Source organism: Polypterus senegalus, chromosome 11 (genome assembly GCF_016835505.1).
Source record: "Polypterus senegalus isolate Bchr_013 chromosome 11, ASM1683550v1, whole genome shotgun sequence".
Classification (NCBI taxonomy): domain Eukaryota; kingdom Metazoa; phylum Chordata; class Cladistia; order Polypteriformes; family Polypteridae; genus Polypterus; species Polypterus senegalus.
Genome location: NC_053164.1, coordinates 23,834,895 through 23,855,653, shown reverse-complemented (window position 1 = coordinate 23,855,653; position 20,759 = coordinate 23,834,895). Strand labels below are relative to the sequence as shown.

Genomic DNA, 20,759 nt, shown 5'->3' with positions numbered 1-20,759 from the left:
TCTGTGGACCATTATATTATTACAGGTTAATTACAATCAGATGCATTAAACTAATAAACAATATGCGGTTAATTTCAGTGTATTTCATAAAGCCGTGTCAGGGATGTGGATCTAAAAAAGAAAAGGAAACCACACTGGAACAAAAGCACTGTTTTGACGCTGAGTGCCGCCTAAGAACTTGTGTACGCCAAGCATTTAGCTTACATGAAAATGTGCGTGGCTTTGTGCCAAGTTTAGGTTTTATACATCGCAATGTGAGCGTGGAAACGTAAGGTCCCAGGAGTGGAGTTGGAGTCCCCTGGTTTAGAAACCAGAAAATGGTGTGGAGATTAAATGAATAAAGATTAATAAAGAACATTAGTTGTAACAAATAATAATCAAAATGATGTTTTTTTAAATCTAGAGATGTAATTCAGGGACGAGGCCAGAAACTTCAGTGTGGGTAGGCCTGGGCTACAACCCAAAAGTCAAGTCGTAATTTTGAGATCAAAAGCTTTCAGTACCCATTATGGAGCTATCATTAAAGTAGTGAAGTGCACTAGGAGTGGTCAGTATGGTCAAAAGAAGAGCAAGACAATGAGTTGCCGAAACGTCTTTCAGACACGAGTTCCTTTCAAGCAGGAAGAGGAGGGTCCCAGAGGAAGTGATGTCAGAGATGTTATAGCTGTCAATCATTCTGTCTGCAGAGGGAGGGAGTGAAAAGGCTTTAGAACACAACGCCAACCCCTGGAGCGGCGGTGGAATTAACAGTCACCGGAGCCCTTCTGCTGTCCTCCTTTGCACACGTGTGTGACACATGGTATTATTAAAGAGTATTATGGTTTCAGTATAATGTATTTGAATATCCTAATAAATTGAGTTTTTCTTTATAGAACATTACAATATTAGAAAGATTGAGACAAGAATTGGGCATTCACCCAAACAAAGCTTGCCAATCCTGTCCACCTAATTTTTCCAAAATAACATCAAGTTAAGTTTTGAGGGTCCCTAATGTCCTACTCTCCACCACACTACTTGGTAATTTATTCCATGTGTCTATAGTTCTTTGCCAGGAGAAAAACTTTGTACCAAGCGTCCAAAATTTACCATTAAAGAGTTCCCATCTGTGTCCTCATGTTCTTGTTGAAGAATTCATTTTATTGCAGCAGTTAGGATCCAATGTGCTCATTGCCGGATTATAGCAAGGGCTTACCTGGGGCTTTAGACCGGATTTGGGGGGTGATCCCCAAAAGAAGAAATGCTACTTTGCTGTGAAATTTCTGGGTTAGCTGGCGACATTGTTCCCTGAATTATTTCCTGAAAATCTGCCATGTGGTCAATTTAGCCATATTGTTTTTATTTTCTTTTTAAAGATTTGCAAGGCTACAAAATCACTTCCGAATGCTTAAACATGTTAAACGCATCCATTATTTTAGTCCTCAGTGTCCAAAATCCTCCTCTTTCCTGTGTGCCTTTCTGGTCCTTGGGTGCAAAACTCAATGCCCATCTGTCTTTTATATAATTTCACAAATGGCGTTACTGAGCTAAATGTTACATTGTAATGAGCTTTAAGTATTCCCTCCTCATTATTTCATTATAGATTTTATTCGACCAACACTTTCATTAACAGCAACCTAAAAAATTCTCCTTCTACTATGTAACCAAATAAACAAAAGCATAGGTCACAGTTTTAAAAAAAGCAGCTTGTGGAAAGAAGATTTGATAAGTTTGGAAAGCAAGGGTGCCAGCCCGGTGGTCATAGAATCACACCGCAGGATTAAACTAAACTGGATTCTTCACTTCTTTTACAAATGTAGTAAATTGTGAAATCGAATATATGTGTTACATCTACATCACTACGGTCTTCAACCATATATTTACATACATATATCATATACATACGCTCTGTGACCTGAAGAGGGGGCTCCAGCTTCATTAAGCCAACACAGACAGACACAGGCACAAGTCCAGCACAACAAATGGCTGCTATTTGTCCTCTTCCTTTAAGCGTTTCCCACAGCACAGTAGCACAACAAAGTACAGCCTACAGCAGTTTTGTCTTCATTTCTTTCTTTTTTTCCTTCTTCTTCTCTCTCTTTCTCTCTCTGCCTCCACTCCATCCATCAAGCTTTGTCTTTTTCCTCCTGACTCTGGCTGTGGGAACTGCTCAAATAGGCTTCTTTTATGTGACACCCGGGAGTAATTCCAGTGGCCCATTAGTGTGGTCTGGTAAGTACTTCCAAGTGAGATGGGAGCCTAACAAGACAGGACTCCCCAGTCCCTGCAGCACCCCTTTGTGGCACACATGGGACCCAACTGAGTAGCAGGATTAATAGGGCTGGGTTGGGCTAGTAGTATTAGGGCTGAGTAGCAGGACTCCATCAGTCATGAAGCCCTGAGGGAATCCATGGTGCTGTAGTGCATGTGGTATGGCTTTTATTCATTACTAGCTGTCTCCCGTGGCTCTGCCCGCGTAGTAATGAAACAGGACAAACTTTAAAAAAAGAACTATTTAATCTGTATAGAGAACAATTTATATTGATAAGTTTCCTATCCGAGGTGCTCTTGATATATAATATTTTTGGTTTTATCGGGGCGAGGACATATAGGTTTCTGGGGAAAGTAACCCTGGAGAAAGCAACGTAAAGCTGACCATGTGAGAAGTGTGGTGAGCTAAGAACAACCCCTGCAAATTTGAGTGTCTGTCCCTGGGCCTTATTAATTGACATTGCAAAGCAAAGATTCACAGGAAACTATCATCTCTTGAATTGAAAGGGCATGTCCATCGCGATTAGAGGAATGCAAAGTATTAAAACCCTTCCACCAGTGTCACATCCAGTGATGATCATCTCCTCAATGATGTTGTTCTAAAGCTAACAGACCTGGAGACGGGTACTGTTGGGAAGTTTTGGAGGGCTCAGGTTTCTCAAAAGAATAGTCAGTGCTCCTACTTTCAATGCTAAGTTGTGGGTCGGCATGCCAGGAGAAATAATGGAATTTAAAAATTCTGTAGGATAACAAATGAATTGTTGTGTTTTAAAACAGTATTTATTGAAGTGTATGTCCGAGACAGTGTGTCAGATAATTTTAGTACCAATTGATTAATTTCATGCTTCCCCTTCCCCTCGGCCTGCAGCCTCTCTCTTTGCCTTGCGCTTATTGGTGCCGCAAGCGATCTTTGATTCTTTGAGCGATGAGATGAGTCAGAAAAATCAAACGGAATATTCAAGCAAATTAGCAAAAAAAAAACAGATCTGAATCAATTAAGTAGATCTCTTATGGAAAATGGACAGACATACAGACACGATTTGAACGGAGGGTGCCGCATAAGTGAGGAGGGCCCCGCCCACTCCCTATTCCTGAGGTTCCGCCTCCCCCTCCCCTCAGCCTGCAGCCTCTCTCTTCGATTCACATTTATTAATTGCTGCCGCCAGCGAACTATGATACTTTGCCTGATGAGAGAAGTCACAAAATCAACCGGAATGTTCAAGCAAGTTATAGAAAAAAAATCTAAATCTGTTAAATGGTTCTCTCGTGAAAAGCGGACAGAGAGACAGACTTTGGATTTTATATTTATAGAGAATGAAACAACAAATTACTGTTTACAGTAGGCTTAATAAATTAAAAAAAAAACAAAAGCTAATCTTGACCTCCCTGAATAACGACAGTGATTCCTCGCTATATCACGCTTCGACATTCGCGGCTTCACTCTATCGCGATTTTTTTCTCATACGCGCTTACGTCATTACACATGCGCTTTCTGAGAACTTTTATCTAAGCCCTACGATGGCTCCTAAACGTCTTGCTTTTTCTAAGCCTTCTGACAATAAAACTAAGCGCCGGAGGAAGATGCTTACTATCCAGGAGAAGGTGAAACTCTTGGATATGATTAAAGATGGCAATACCCTACAAAAGCCTCCTCACGCATATGAAAAGACAGCGCCAGCAACTGCCTATCAAGATGTTCTTCAGCCGCGCACCCAGACACCCACTGCTTACTCCTAGTACTCCTTCAGCGGAAGAAGACAACAACGCACCTGCTGAAGATACTGCACCACCTCTGAAGACTCTCCTACTGAGGTCGTGCCTTCATAGGTTAGTGGTTGTGTGTAAGAACTGTGGGTAATTAAATGTACAGTACAATAATCTACTATATAAAAGCGTTCGAGATTGTCCTTCCGTCCCGTGAGTGTAAAGCGTAGCAGTATTCCGCTTATTACAGACTTACTACTTGCGGCTTGAGGTGCGAAGCGACGCGATGTGAGCAGAGTTCTGGTGCTCTCATTGTTCCCTTGCTTTTGTGCGCGATGCGCTGGAAAAATAGACAAAATTATGTCTCTGGAAATAATTAATGTTGATGGAGTACAAATGCCTCACAGCGTAGTAAATATCAGGGGAGATGGTGCTTGCTTATTCTCATCTATAGCTCATTTAGTGCCTGAAACACCGTCTTTAGTGGTACAGATTCGGGCTGACATTGTACGACTTTGGACAGGCACTTGAGGGGATTAAAAAAAAACTTAGGTTTTCGGGAGATGTTATGAATGGGCACTTTGATGTTCTCATTCCCTACACTTACATGCCTGATGTACAAATGGAGCGCACAAAAATTGAGGATAAAAGTCGGTCGCCTTAAAAGGCGAGTGCGCCTAGTAATATGATATTTGTAACGTCTAATATGTCTTATTTTCTCTTATTTTGTCTAATATATTGGGTAATACGAGTGTATTGGTGACTAAAGGGTGTTATTTCATGTCTAGAGGGCTCTAATAATGTTAAAAAATGTATTTAGAAGGTCGTAAACAGGTTTTCTATACTCTAACTGCGAAAATATTCGATTTATAAATAAAGAATCCTACTTTGCGAAAAATTCATTTATCACGGTAGAGTCTGGAATGGATTAACCGTGATAAACGAGGGTTCACTGTACAGTCGTCTGCGACGATAATCATAATCATAATGTAACAGTTGAACATTCTCAAACCTTTTTGATTCAGTTCAGTGTAGCAGGAGGGATGGATACTCTAACAGCAGAGTTGGTTGCGAGGCAGGAACAGTCTTTGGGCAGGGCGTCAGTACACTACAAAGCCCACTCATTTCACACCTCTTCACTCACAGTCACCTAGAGCTGATTTAGAGTCACCAATTCACCTAACCTGAACATTTTCGGGACTGTGGGAGGAATATCGAACTACGCAGAGGAAGCTCATAGAGAATCATTGGATCGGACACCAACATACAACATGTAGGCAATAGGGCTACCACTGCACAACTGTTAATCAGCGAGAGATGCATGAAGTATATTGAGAAGAGTAAAGGAGTACTCCACCCAAATAATATGCTTTATGCATTACTTGCACCATGAAGTTTGTAGTAATGGGCAGGGAAAATTTTTAATCTCATGTTTTTGTGGAGAACAGACATAAAGTTTCTGATAGAACAGTGCCCAATGGTGATCAACACTGGAGAACAGCAACCAATATCTAAAATGTCCCTGAAAGAATCTCACATTATTATTTGTCACATAATCCATGCGTCAAATCATCCAGTTGTTGTTAAACTGCTATTTTGTTAAAAGTTTTTTTTTGCCTTCCTGCAATGTCTGAATGCATATTATATATGAGGTATGGAGTTTTGGACCTCAAAGAGTATGAGTACACGTTAATATCTGTAATATATGTAATATTTATAAAGTTAAGTGTTGATAAATCTTATCACAGTATTATATTGTTTGTAGTTGTACACTGCAATGACATCAAGCGTTGACACAGTGATCTTCATTAGAAACACCCGGGAATAGGGAATATGTGAGGTCATTCAGAGTGGCAGCTTAAAGACAGGCATTACGGACTATCCAATTGTCACAATTTAGTTATATGCTGATTCTTTATTATAGTTTTGTTCTTGAATTTGCAGTTTTTGAGATCGATGTTTCTGTTCATTTTATTATCTGCTTGAAATTAGTATTGGTTTAGATTTTGTGTTTTGATTTGAAATGTCTTGGACACCATTTTAAGCTTTCCGTCACCACTGCTTTAAAATCTTGTCGTAAAGTCTGCTTTCCAGCATTTCCAGACACATGGCCTCTGAGGTCGTGACCAGTGCTTAACGGATGTGAGGGGATTAAAGGTCAACTTGGAATTAATTTCCTTATCTGATTGTTGCATGTCAAAACTTTCAAAAAGCTTTCTGCAAACTTGTGTGTTATTTTTGGTTTGCTTGCTCTCTCGACCTCAGATTTTTCACTCTTTTTGGCCTTTTGTTCTCGACACCTTTAATATATAAATGAGTGATCTTATAGATATTCACCCACTTTCAGGTTACTATTCAGTAGATGGACATGTAAAACCGTAAACTATCCAAAATATACCAGGTGAAGTGACCTCTCTTGAGGCAAATTCAAAACTGTAATTTATGATCAAAGTCACGTAGAATGTTTCTCCTCTCTTGGATGATATTTTAAGTCCTCATTTGCCCAAATGGCTTTGTCATTAGGTCTGCTTCCCCGCATTTCTAGGGACATGGCCTCTGAGGCTGTGACTGTGCTTATCCGATTCAGCGTGATAAAAGGATGACTAGGAATTTATTTCCTTATCCAGTCTACAGATACTAAAACTCTCTCAAATTCTACTTGAGTCTTACTTTCGGCTTTGAAACTTGCTTGTTCTCCCGACCTTGACTTTATTTTTCTCCTTTTAGCTTCAGTTTCCTTTTGTTCTTGCCCTCTTGTTTTGTTCTTCTATGCACATCTTATGATCATGCTCCAAATGTTTATTGGCCAGTTCGCTGACAGAGCACCAATATTTGCATTGTTGGTGTATGATTCTTTTTTTATGTATCTTTCCTTAGTTATGAAGTAATATTTTTTGTTTTAAAGACGTATTATTGAAACAAAAAAAATGGAAAAGCAATAGTCTTGTCCACCTTTAATAGCTACAGTCATCTGCTGCCATAATCATAAGCATAATGTAACTGAACATTCTCAAACCGTTTTGATAAAATTTAGTGTAGTAGGAGGGATAGAAACCAATCACAGCAGAGTTATAATCTTAGGGTGGCATGGTGGCACAGTGGTAGCGCTGCTGCCTTGCAGTTAGGAGACCCGGGTTCGCTTCCTGGGTCCTCCCTGCGTGGAGTTTGCATGTTCTCCCCGTGTCTGCGTGGGTTTCCTCCGGGCGCTCCGGTTTCCTCCCACAGTCCAAAGACATGCCAGTTAGGTGGATTGGCGATTCTAAATTGGCCCTATAGTGTGTGCTTGGTGTGTGGGTGTGTTTGTGTGTGTCCTGCGGTGGGTTGGCACCCTGCCTGGGATTGGTTTCTGTGTTGGCTGGGATTGGCTCCAGCAGACCCCTGTGTTCGGATTCAGCAAATGGTTGGTTGGTTTTAATCTTAACAACTGGTCAGTTGTCTTTTCCGGTTTTGAGTCTTGCTTGTTTTTTCTCAACCACATCTCATCTACCGATTCTCTTTCAAAAACATCAGTTACTGTCTCGTCTTGAGTCAGTACGGTCATATGCTCACAATGTGCGCAGCAAATTGTTAAATAAATTCTTTTTGAAGATTAGAGCTGTGCATGCAGAGGAAACACATTCAGAAGGGATTAAGCTTTTGAAAGGAAGACCCGCCTATCCCCCTCATTCATTGGTCAGGAGTCCTGTCTTCAATTCAAAAGCGCAAACCTTTGTGAGGAAGCATTCTATTTGTGAGCTAATTTCATTTTCATTTTATTATTTTATAATATTTTAGTAGCAAATGCATGTGTTTTGCACATTGTGAGCAAGCGACTGGATGATTTGATGTGTCGATTATGCAATGCGAGTAAACTGAGATTGTTTTTCAAGAACATTTTTGGTGTTTTTTGCCATTGGCCAGTGTTGGTCACCATTGGCTCCCATTCAATCAGAAACCTTGCTATGTCCATTCTTCACAAAAATTATGGAATTAAAATTTTTACCTTGGCCATCACTACAAATTACGTGGGGTAAGTAGTATATAAAAAATATAATTTTTGGGTGGAGTATTACTTTACTGTCACTCAGTGTGGGTCTTAAACAGTTACACAGCATATAAGTTCTAACATCAGGAGAACCATTCATTATTGATTACCATTTATGGTATTATGGATATTATTATGGTTATTATTATGGATATGATGGTGTTATGGATATTATGGGTATTATGGATTATGGTATTATGGATATTATGGTATTGTGATATTATTATGGAAATTATAGTGTTATGGATATTATGGTGTTATGGTATGGATATTATTATGGTAATTATTATGGGTATTTTGGATATTATAGGTATTATGAATTATGGTATTATTATGGATATTTTTATGGTTATTATTATGGAAATTATAACATTTGATATGGTACACAAAGTCAACCAGCTTATGCAACAGCCCATAATGGGAAAAAAATGATAACATAAAAAAACAATGCAAAAAGCAATACAACAAATGTGTGAGGCAAGTCTATTTTATGCTAAATGTCAAAGGGTGTAGTGTTCTTTGTTCCTTACTATTTTTACTTTGGAGATTTATTTTATGAGTTTGTTTAGTTTAAGTGGTTGTGCTCTGATTCATCGTATTTCCTTTTTTTTTGTTTTTGAGGGTTACATAGTTACAGCACACACATGTTTACATCTATTTAACGTAGCAAACTGCAGAAACATCCTCCGAGAGGGGTGAGCATAAATCAGTAAAGCCATTTGGGCCACTTTAATAGCAAAATAATGTGCCTCTGGGCTTTCCCTGAGCTATGACAGCATTGTCATTGTCACTATGTACATACAAACTAATCCGTCATGATTGGGTGGGCCTAGACACTGGATTCACAACTGCTGTCATTTAGTTGGCATCTCTTGCTACTGCTGCTGTGGGTGCGTATGCCAGTTGTAACCACAAAGAGGTGCCAGTGAGCACCAAGTCACAGACCCAGCAATACACCAGATGTTAACAGAATAACATAAAGGATATTTATTCCTCAATGCACCTTCTCAGACCTCTTTCCAACAATGTGCCACAATTATGCAATAAATGAATACAATAAACTGTCAATCAGTGTTGTAAGGCAACGGACTCCCTTTTAATCTTGGAATGAGGAATGCTTCTGGTGCTGCGCCATGTCTTCCAGGGAAGTAGGGAGGTCCTACCCCAACAGCATCCTTTCTCAATCCCCAGGGACCCTGACAAGGCTGCACTTCTGGACTCCATCTCCCAAGCACCCCTGCAGATGTCATAACTGAGTTCCTTTAAGAGGACTACTGCCACCTGGTGTATGGTGGAGGGAACCACTCCCAACTCTCAACTCTCTCAAAGTTATTTATTTGTTCTGCTGGCCAGTCCTACTGAGTTGTCTCACTGTTCTTCTGTCTGGGTAATGTTTTTCTTCTGTCTCATCCGGGATATCCATTGTCCTCCTACATAGTGTATAGCAGCTGGTCTTCACATTCAGTGCATGCACAGTCACTCGCAAGTCCAGAACTAACTATTGCTTTCTTTTTGGGGAATATTTGAAAAAATATGGCAGTACAGGCAACTACATCGGCTTTTGTCAATGAAAACTTACAGGCGAAATTTAGCAGATGGTACTGTGTGCTGAGGACATAAAAAGCAAGGTAATCTCATTCAAGTTTGGATCTAACATTTCCGGATTCCTTCACTTTTAAGATGCACTGTAAGGCCAAAAGTATGTGGACAACACTCCACATTACTGAGTTCAGATGTTGCATTGTCATGCCATCTCCATTGGCAAACACCAGCAGTAGATTGGCTCAACAACTTTAAACCTGGCACCATCATGGAATGCCACTTTTGTCACATCACATTACATTTCTGCTCTGCCTGGTCTGCCAGGTCAACTGCTAAGTGCTATTAGTGGAATCGTCTAGGACCAACAACACCTCAATCACAAAGTGGCAGACCACCCAAACTTACTGAGCTGGGCCATCGAGAACTGAAGTGCTTGTCCTGTGTGGCATCACTCACAACGGAGTTCCAAACTGCTTCTGCAAGCAACATCAGCACAAGAACTGTGCACTGGGAGCTTCATGAGGCTGCTACAGCTGCAGAGAAGGGGGCTGACTCCATGGCTTTGAAATACGAGGGGGTACCAAAAATAACCGGAACTGAAAAAAAAAATTGTTTTAATAATTCTATCCCCCATTTGACAGGTGGCAGTGGTCCTCTTGTGGTTGCCTAGTTTGGACTTCCTGCAGGGGGTCCTTGGGAGTTGGAGTCCAGAACTGCATCTCTGTCAGGGTCCCTGCGTGCTGTTGGTGTTGGGGAGGGGTTGTGGCTCCCAGCTTTCCATGTGACCTAGAAGTTCTTCCAAGAGGGTACCCTGTGGCACCAGAAGCATTCCTTGGTCTGGTGTGGCTTGTAAAGCACCCCACCGCCACACATCGGGGAGTCAGAGTCAGAAGCAAAGGGCAACACTCACTTAGAGGAAGGAAGGAAGGAGGGAGGAAATCGATTGTGTATTGGATATTTTGGTATTTATCTTTTGTCTAATGCTTATTGGAAATATGTTTTTGTTAAATAAATACCTTTATTTGAACCCAGAGTTGTGTTGGGTAATACTGTGTCTGAGGTTTGGGGCTCAGTGGTGCCCTCTTGTGGTTACAATGCTTAAGTCCAACTCAGACTTGGGTTGACATGTAATGATTCACTTTAAAGTGTTAAACTCGAATAACTCTCGGGACAGTGTTCTGCTGCCATCTAATGGATGAAATAGCATCATGCAGCAAAAAGTCACGAATATTTTATATTCGTTCTGCCACTTTATGGTACATCATCAATGTTCATGAGTGGGTAAAGTAGGCAACTAAAAACACAATGGCAAACAAAAAGCCAAACATTCAATTTTAGAGCTGAAAGTGGTCCATTTCTTGAAATGAGTGATAGTGACAACAATGTGAGTTGGTCCTCAGAAGTTGACATGGAAAGTGAAACTGGCACCTATTTGAGAGATTCTGACCTGCTAATTTTCAGTGATTTATGTGTTTGGTGCTGCCTTCCAACTACTGCTGACAGTTTGGCACCTCCTCGTTGCCCATTTACAAGTAAACCCAGCCTTAAGCTGCCCTTTGATGTTGATTGGTGGGACTATTTAAAATTTGTTGATAATAGTCAGGTGTAGAAAACAGTTGTTGAAATGGTACAGGATGCCAGGCAGTGAACTGTGAAAGGTCACAGCAAACTGCTTGTCACAGATGCTAGTGGACAGCAAGTGAGTGTTTTACAATCACCTGATATTGCAAGGCATATTGGGTAAATCAGTCCAATGACTGTAGTGGCCCACAAAACCAGTTGCTGCAAACAACTTATGAGTGAGTGTCATTTTTCACTCAATATGAAATGCCTGCCTTTAACTAATAACAATAAATGTGACCTACTCAATCATTCTGCACTGAAAGTGTACAAAATTTGAAATGTGTGTACAGAGAAGAGGTCAAAGATCTGACAGCCTGGCGTGATGGCAGCAACCCATCTCTCAATGTCGCAAAACACGATCTTAGAAAGTCCCGTGCAGTTCATAGTCTGCTCCACATAAATGGCTTGACCATTCAGAAGGTCATCAATATCAAGTTCCTTGGCATTCACGAAGTTCTGAGGACATGACCTGGAGCCTCAACTGCTCATCTGATGCTGAGAAAGGCAAGTCTGCTACACTCCATCCTCGCCACGTTTTACAGAAGTGTTACAGAGAATGTGCTGAATAGCTCCATTATGGTGTAGTGCTGCGGACTACAGGCTACTACAGGGGATTGTTAAGACACCTGAGGATGTCATCACTGTGTCTCTCCCCTCCATATAAGACGCCCACAGCACAGGCAGCCTCCGCATTCTGGCTGACCTCTCACACCCTGCATACAGGAGCTTTGAGCCTCTGCTGTCTGACTCCTCAATGCCTCGGCATCTCCACTGCTCGCTGGTGAACTCTGAACTATACACTGTTTACATCTATGAAAACCGTTTAACACTAGAATCTATGAAGCCTGCAAAAAAAGTCATAATCCCGGGCCACCTTAAATTCCTTCGCACCTCTACATTAGCATCTTTTGTTCTGCAAATGTGTCGATCAGCACAAGCAGCAAGCAGCCTGCTATCCTATCCCAGTAGCTCTCCACACTAGTGTTTTGATCAGGCAGTGCCATGCTAACGTTTTATGTACCCAAAAAGAAGGAGTCTGTCTGCATTCTCAGTACCATTGCTCGCATACTGAAGTGACTATAGCTGCAGGTGGAAGCTGCCATCACACTTTACATAACTGATCTTTTCCTAAATAAAGAGTGTCTTTGCTCACGTGCTTTGTCAGCATGCCCGTGTTGATCAAACACAGAAAGCTCTGCTTGTGACTTTACACAGTAGAAAGATAAGTAAATAAATACAGGTAAACAAAATTCAATGTGGCGTTTAAATAAGTAACATCAAAATGTTTTTCATATAAAGGCAAATCAAGAAACATTATTGCAGACGGAACTTTGCACGATACCTTAGTGAGCTCTGTAAGCCATGCTGTTTCATTGAAGGACACACGTGCTGCATCCAAACGGTGCCATCTTTCTCCTTTACGCCCGATGCAGTTTCGTTGTTCTTATATGTGAGTGGACGTTTCTTGCGAGGAGGGTTTCTGTTCTCTTTCTCCAATGTAGATCCCTCATACTCATCTGAGTTCACCTCTGTTATAGCACGTTTTTATTTGAAAATAACAGTGTCAGAGCGGGGGGAGCGTGAACATGACTGAGAAAATAAAACTAAATAAACAAAATGCTAACTTTTACAAGTACAGTGGTTCCTCGGTATACGTCCACTTTAGAATAAGTCCAACTTGGTATATGTCTTGTTTGGACGCGAAAAGATTTGCTTGGAATACGACTCACATGCTAGAACACCGCGCGCTACCATTATACTGTATACCTCTCTCGAGACAAAGCCACAACTACCCACGAGCATCAGTACAGCAGTTGCTAGCATTCAGTGAACAACCCGTGAGCTACCCTTGTTTACGTCTCTCAAGACAAATCCACGACTGCCCACAAGCGTCAGTACGCCAGTTGCTAGCATTCAGTGAACAACCCGCACTATAACTGTATGTGAATTATCACGTGATTTTGTGTTTTTTCGCATAAATTTGAATTTATTGTTGTAAAGTATGAAGGTTGCATGTGTATCAGGGACATGGCTGCTGCATACCGTAATTCAAGAACGACGGTATCTACGATTGTGAAAAACAAAGATGTTATTGAAAAGTAAAGTGAGGTTAAATTTTCATTTATTTCATCTAATTGTTTTTGTATTTAGGTATTTTAGTATTAAGCAGTGTTTAAATTATTTTATACAACTCCATCAATGTATAATATGTCAAAAACAATAGGATTTTTTTTCATGGGAATGGATTAATCATATTCTCTTTATTTCTTATGGGAAAAATTTTTTTGGTATACGTCCTGTTTGGTATAAGTCAAAGGATTTGGAATGGATTAAGGACGTATACCGAGGTACCACTGTACCTTAAATATACACCGGCTGTTACAGACTAAAATCAAATGTATGTTTTTATTGTATAATAGTAGCAATAAGAGCAGCTCACTACTCAAAATGATAAATCTAGGAATGACCCAGACCTGGAATCGAACTGGCAACCTCTTGATTATGAGTCAACACTGCTGTACCAACCAAACAGTCATGTCAGCATTGTACCGTAACCCAATTTCTTTTTCTTCGGTTATATTCTTGAATAAAAGTACACTTGTTTTGTTATACATGTAGCTTTTGTGAAAATGTTTATTTGATATTTGGACTTCAGTCTTCACACATTATACACTTCATGTCAAAATGTTGTCATTAGCAGTATAACATGAAAAAAGTTTCTGTTTTAGTTATATGCTCAACATTTCTTGCCTCATATTTCCTGTCATCCTACATTTACATAGATTGTTTCAGGCAGAACACTAATAAAATCCATGTGTTCACAATAACAATATATTATTTACCCTATACAATTCCAGGTACCACACACCAAGATAAATAGACTTGAGCTGGGAGAACCTGGTGTATGACAAAAGCTATGTTGGTGGATGATGGGATAGCAGGCTGCTTGCTGCTTGTGCTGATCGACACATTTACAAAACAAAAGATGCTAATGGAGAGGTGTGAAGGAATTTAAGGTGGGCCAGGATTCCGAGTTTTTCGGAGGCTTCAGGGATTCTAGTGTTAAATCAAATACACACATTGCACTTTATGAGTGGTAAACAGTCACTCCATGCCACATGTACATTTATTATCTGCTTATATTGCACTTTTTGTAACAAGCAATCCTGCTACTGTTAAGCAGCTACTGATCCAGTCATAAGATGTCTGCTGCACTTTGTCCTGCCGCTGTCATGTCAGTTTCCTGCACACTGTTTTGTATATTTGCGCTGTATGTTATATTTGCACTAAATGGTGACCATTGTCTCGTTACACTACATGTTGTATATTTGCACCGAGGTCCTCAAGGCACACAATCTTGTCTCAGTCTCTTCTGTGTATTTAGGATGACAGCAAAGAAACTTGTACACTATCTGGGGATCACCAAAAATATGCAGAAGGTGCATGTTCCCCATCGTGACTTAAGTACTGATGAACCTCTCATGAGTTACAGGGCAAGGCTGTCATGACACAGTACATCGCATCCAGACGGGCACAATTTGGTATCAGATTCTGGGGACATCTGGAACCAAGTGGGGTGGCAAGTACAGTCAATGTGGCGTCACTACATCATCTGTGCTGTCACTGGCAGGACCCTTGCTGGACCAAGGTCACTGTGTAATGATGGACAGTTTCTAAACATCACCAGGAATGCTGGAGATTTTACTTTACAAGAAAACCGATGCCCAAACCGGCATCACTAATGTCAATGTCACTAAGTCTTGTGTTGTGGGAGCCCACCGTAATGTGATGGGTGATGTCGGTTGTGCAGATCATGCACTGACCTTCCAACTTGTCATGTGCAAGCAACAGAAAAAATATTACAAACAAATGTTTTGACAGCTGTTCAAACAGAGCCTGTGTTCTGTTTTGTATATTTACTCAATTTTTTGACACTCATTACACACCCAACATTGACAACCTTTAGGAAGAATCTGCATGAGATATTGGGACACTTTAGCTATTAGCTAAACAAACAGACTCGATGGACTGAATGGTCTCCTCTCGTTTGTAAAATTGTGTATGTTCTTATGGTCAGCCTACCTGGAAAGGGGTCTCTCTCTCTCGATCTCTCTCTGAATTGCCTTTCCCGGAGTTTTTCCATTTTCTTTTCCTTTGAGGTTTTTTTTTTTGGGAAGGGGGGATTTTTTCTTGTTTTCTCAGGGAGTCCAGGCTGGGGTGCTGTCAAACAAAACAGGGCCTGATAAAGTTCTTGTGTGACCTTGGGTCATACAAGAAACAAGAACATAAGAAATCTGACAAACGAGAACAGACCATTCAGTCCATCAAGCCCGTTGGTTTAGCTAATAGCTAGGCTGTCTCAACATCTCATCCAGATTCTTCTCAAAAATTGTCAAGGTTTATGCTTCATCTACATGTCTCTGTAGTTTGCCCCAGAATCCTACAGCTATCTGACTAATGAAGTGCTTCCTGGCTTCAGTTTTAAATGCACTCCTCCTTAATTTTCACTTATGTCCTCCAGTACGTGATTCACCATTAAGCCTAAAAAATTCTGCTAAGTCTGCTTTATCAGTGCTTTTGTGGATTTTGAAGATCTGAATGATGTCCCCATGCAGTCTCCTCTGCTCAGACTAAACAGGTTTAATTCTCTGAGTCTGTCACAGTAGCACATGTCCTTAAGTCCCATGATGCACTTGGTTGCTCTCCTCTGCACAGCTTCAAGTGCTGTTATGTCTTTCTTGTACTGTGGAGACCAGAACTGCACACAACACTCCAGATGTGGTCTTATATAGTCGGAACATAGCGTTCCTTGGCTTATATTCAACTTTTTATTTTATAACCTAACATTTTCTTTGCCTTTTTAATTGCTTCTGTACATTGTTTACTCAATGAAAATGGTTACGTCATCATAAACCCCTAAATCCTATCCAGAGGTTGCTTCCTGTAGGACAGCATCTCTTGTATTTTTTATAAATAGCTGCTGTTGTTGTTGTGGTTGTTTCACATATCACACGAAGCATGTATAGAAGATCTGCATCAGTACAGCACTGGGCAGTCGACGTACCTTTCCATGTTTCTCTGACACATAGTGACATTTTTTTTCTCGTTGAAAGAAATCCAGCACTTCTGGCTCATTTTTCTGGGAATAAGCATAACAGTAAGAAGGCTACTATGAAATTTTGTAATTTTTAAAAATGTGTCTCTAGGAAAATTAAACTTACCCAACAAGTATTCTTAAAGAATAATCCAGAATCATCCAAACTTCAACTACATGGGTCCACTGAGGGCAGCAATACGTGCAAAATGACCTCGACAGTGCACAACATTTTGGCAGAGGATACGCGCTCTGGTTTTCTAGTTTACATGCAGCTTGAGTTTGACTGTTTTGCAGAAGTTGCTATTTAAAATTTCTATTACCTCTAAAACACGACTGTAAAATGTGACTCACACTTATTTATGGACATACAGTAATCACATAAACATAATTGGATCCTCTGTGCTTGTTTTTCCCTCTTAACTGTCAGCCTCTCACTTAACGGATACTACGTCTAAGAACAGAAAACAAGATTATTAAAATGAAATAACAAATGACTTCATACACGTTTCTTTGATTTACTTGAATTCCTTGTATTATTTTCATCCAAGCTTGTGCTCATTTTTAAGCAATCATGTGTGGAATGTGTGACCTATTTTGGAAAATGAATCTGGGTTGAGGAAATCTTTTTAGTAAAAAAAGAAAAAAAAATCCGTTACTAGGCTGCTGAGTTTATTGAAAGAGAAACACGCTTTAAAAATATCTGATGATTTACATGGCTAGAGCAGAACATGCTAGGAAATTACTTCATTCTTGAGAGTTACAAGCAGCTCCATTTCTCTTGATCTGCGTAGACTTCTTGTCAAATCTGGGAGTCTCCTTAAAAGAATGGAACCATTTGAGATTGGTGGAGCCCATTCGATACAAACTGAATTAACATCCATCGATCCATAAACGGCATTACATTTTATTTTTGCACAACACTGAATTGGCAGTGGATTGAATTTGGCTTTTCTGACTCCGATTAACAGAATAAAACCTGTCTAATGTGAAAATGAATTCCGGCCTCTGCACAGTGGTCTAAAATAAAACTCACAATAGTCGATCCCGTAAGTATTCACCCCCTTTAATATCCATCCATTATCCAACCCGCTATATCCTAACATAGGGTCACGGGAGCCAATCCCAGCCAACACAGGGCACAAGGCAGGAACAAACCCCAGGCAGGGCGCCAGCCCACCGCACCCTCTTTAATATGATACCCCTAAATCATCACTGGGGTAGCCAGTTGGCTTTAGTAGTCCCAGAATGAGAGGTGACCCATCTGGAGTTTCACTTGATTCCAGTGGAAATGCACCTGACTGTGGAAAATCCAACTTGTGGTCAGTCAGTGTGGTGGGCTAACCTACATAATGAAGATTAAAGAACACTCCGAGCAGCTCTGTGAAAACGGGACAGGAAACTACAAGTTAGAGGATGGAGACAAGGAAATATCCAAACCAATGAATACCCAGTAAAATCAGCCATTAAGAAATGAACAGGGTATGGCATTACTGTAAATCTGTCCAGAGGAGGCCAGTCACGAGAAGTTGTGCAAGATAAAGAAAAGTGAAGGGGGAAATCCTGAAGGAAAACCTAATGAAGTCTGCAAGAAACCTTCGTCTTGGGATAAGATTTGCTTTTCAGCAGGACAACAGTCCCTAATATAAAGCCAGAAGTACGCAGGAATGGCTTCAAAACATCAATGTGAATGTCCTAAAGTGGCTAACTCAGAGTCCAGTGCCCGTATTTATCAAGTGTCCCACAGCAGGAAAATGTCCTAAGTGGCTTAAAAATCTTAGAGTGATGCACATTTGGCCCTACTCTTAGAAGTAAGAGTAAAAGCATTTTATCCATTTTCCTCATTTACAAAACAACTCCTAACTTTATCGAGATTTAGGAGAGCTCATTAGCTAGGAGGTGCCAGAAGGTGGCGTTCAGGGCAGAGATCTACATGCACATTCTGGGTAAGGCTAAATGTTTTGGAAAGGCTGGACAATAATGAACAAATAAAAAGTTATCGATTTGACAGATTCGTAACAATTCATTATTTTATTATATTAACAGTTCTTTTATTCATTATGTGATCGCTCCAGCTACACCAAGAAGCCATGTAATGCCAGTCGAAACACATGTTTGTACCATTATTTGTAAAATGCAACTTTGCAATGACAATGATTTGGGTACAACATAATCAACCATTTTACACCAAACTTTGACCACCCTTAAAGCGTGTAAGAGAACATGTAGATTTATTCATCTCCCCACCATCCCATGTGAGGTATTGTTAAAATAAATTGCATTCATGCAAATTTGCACGCACTTAAAGATTACTAGCGACTGGGAGCCCGATCGAATCGGGCTACAAATTCTCCGTTTGTGAAATCCATACTTTCTCTGCAAAGAATTATTTGGTTTTTTAAGTCCTTGAAATGATTTTGTTATCATGGAACTGATTTGTGCTTAAAATAGACCTTTTTGGCCGATGTAATGAAGAGCTTCCTGTTTAAACGGGGCTACGAGACGTGAACTCAGCTCTTCGGCGCACCTCATTTGATTTTTTCTTGAAAACAAATTTTCAAAACAAACCGTATTTTTCGACTCTAATCATAGTCGGAGTAATAATTATGTTGGCGTGGTCATTTTAGATCTGATATCGGCTAAAATTTAAACAATGACCGTTGTTAATACCCAGCCGTCATTACTCTGTTAGCCAATAGATGTCAGAAGGATGGATGCCAAAACCGAACTGCCCAAAGATAGATTTCGAAGTACCAAGCAAATGACGATACGTTCTAAATTACTTACCGTTCCGGAACTGTCGAAGGGTTTAAGTCAGTCGGCGATGTTAGTCCTGGAAAGTATGCCCCACCAATTCAATGTTCCAAAAACCAACGGAACTTACTGTTATCTGCTCGAACCAACACCAATTTACTATACTTGGCCATCCAGCAGGGTCACTGAAGCATTTGAACATTCTTACGCGTCCACGCTTGCCACGTTATGTTCTAACTACAGAGGCAGAGTCCCATTGCATGGTTCTAACCTGTACTGAGTCAAGATATTGACGCGAACACCATACATACGGGGTACTGACACGAACACCATACATACGGGGTATTGACACGAACACCATACATACGAATAGTATCAAATTATATATAAGGATTGTCCCAAGTGTGGATGAGCACACAATTATCAATTAAAGTAAAACCTCAATTATCTGTCAGGGGTTGGGATCGAGGCTGTGAATGATAAGAGAATGGATACTTTAAAAGTGGCTGCTTTATACAGTAGGTTAGTTTAGTGAATAGTCGTATTGGTTTACAAAACAAAACTATATTAACAAAATATAATAAAGTATTAACTAAATTATTTAACTCATATAATATTGTAACATAATAAGCAAACACAGCTCAGAGGTACTGGAGTTTTCTACATTTTACTTGGTGTCTTTGTTCCATAAAAATCGGTGTGCTGTCTTTCCGTTATCTGGGTTGCGGGGCACACCTACAAAACAATCAATGAAAGCTTTCCCTACCAATCAGTACCAATCTCCTGCCAGTCACATTCTTTCTTTGTCTATTTCACAAACACCCCCACTTATTGTCTCCTGACTCCCTGCTCTAAACGTCCTCATGCTGCACCTTCCTTTTCTCCTAACTTTTCCTGCCACTCCTCTCCTAACAGACGTGTCGTCCCCTTGCAGAACAGAAGCCCTTCACCAGTCCCATCACTTGCTGCATTCATTCCACCCTGTCTGCTCTTCCACAGCACATTATAAGCTGCCTGCACGTCACAATATATTAACATAACATAATTAAACAGAATTTAAAAAGACAATTACAATACAGAAGAAGATTAACAATAATACAGAATAACATTACCATCACTGGTTTCCATTTACGACACGTTTTTTCATTTTGTCAGCATCACACATTATTCCGTTCAGTTGTTTTTCCTACTCTGTAAATTGAAGTAATATTTGAAGCACTTTCACCATTTTGTAAACATTTAATATTTTTTATTTTTTTGTGACAATTCCAAAACCACACCCTCATGTTTATCGGCCATAACAATGTGTAATAGATTAGTTTTAACAAAGAGAAAAGCTATGAAATGCTGTTAAAACTGAAAGTACGTCACTGACACTGTGATTTCAAAATGCAGTCTGACACGGGGTGCTTGGGAAGAACACTACGTGGTTGCACAAGGCGCAGTTGTTCCGATGTGCAGAGCTCTCAGTGTCCCACATGACAGTAGTAGTACAGCAATAGGTAGGCACTGGTGTGTGCAATTTGTTTTTCCTTTGGCCCAGATGGTTAATTGGTGCCTCGGTCATAAAACCTGAAGACTTATTACATGCATCAAAGGGAACAGTAAGTCATAATATCAACGCTTATGCCAAACATTGGAGAACTACATCGGCAAAAAGAAACAATGGCCATAGCAAAGCTCGTCAACAGGAATAGGCAGGCATTTTATGAGCAGTTGCTAAACGTCATGAAAGTACAGTATCAAGAATGATCAAAAATGGAATCAGTG

At 40.2% G+C, this 20,759-nt stretch overlaps 1 protein-coding gene across 1 annotated transcript in view; it reads left to right on the top strand.

Annotated features, from left to right (window-relative positions):
* Nucleotides 1-20,759, top strand: part of LOC120538740 (latent-transforming growth factor beta-binding protein 1-like) — a 616,227-nt gene that overhangs the window by 260,897 nt on the left and 334,571 nt on the right. The window lies entirely within an intron of this gene.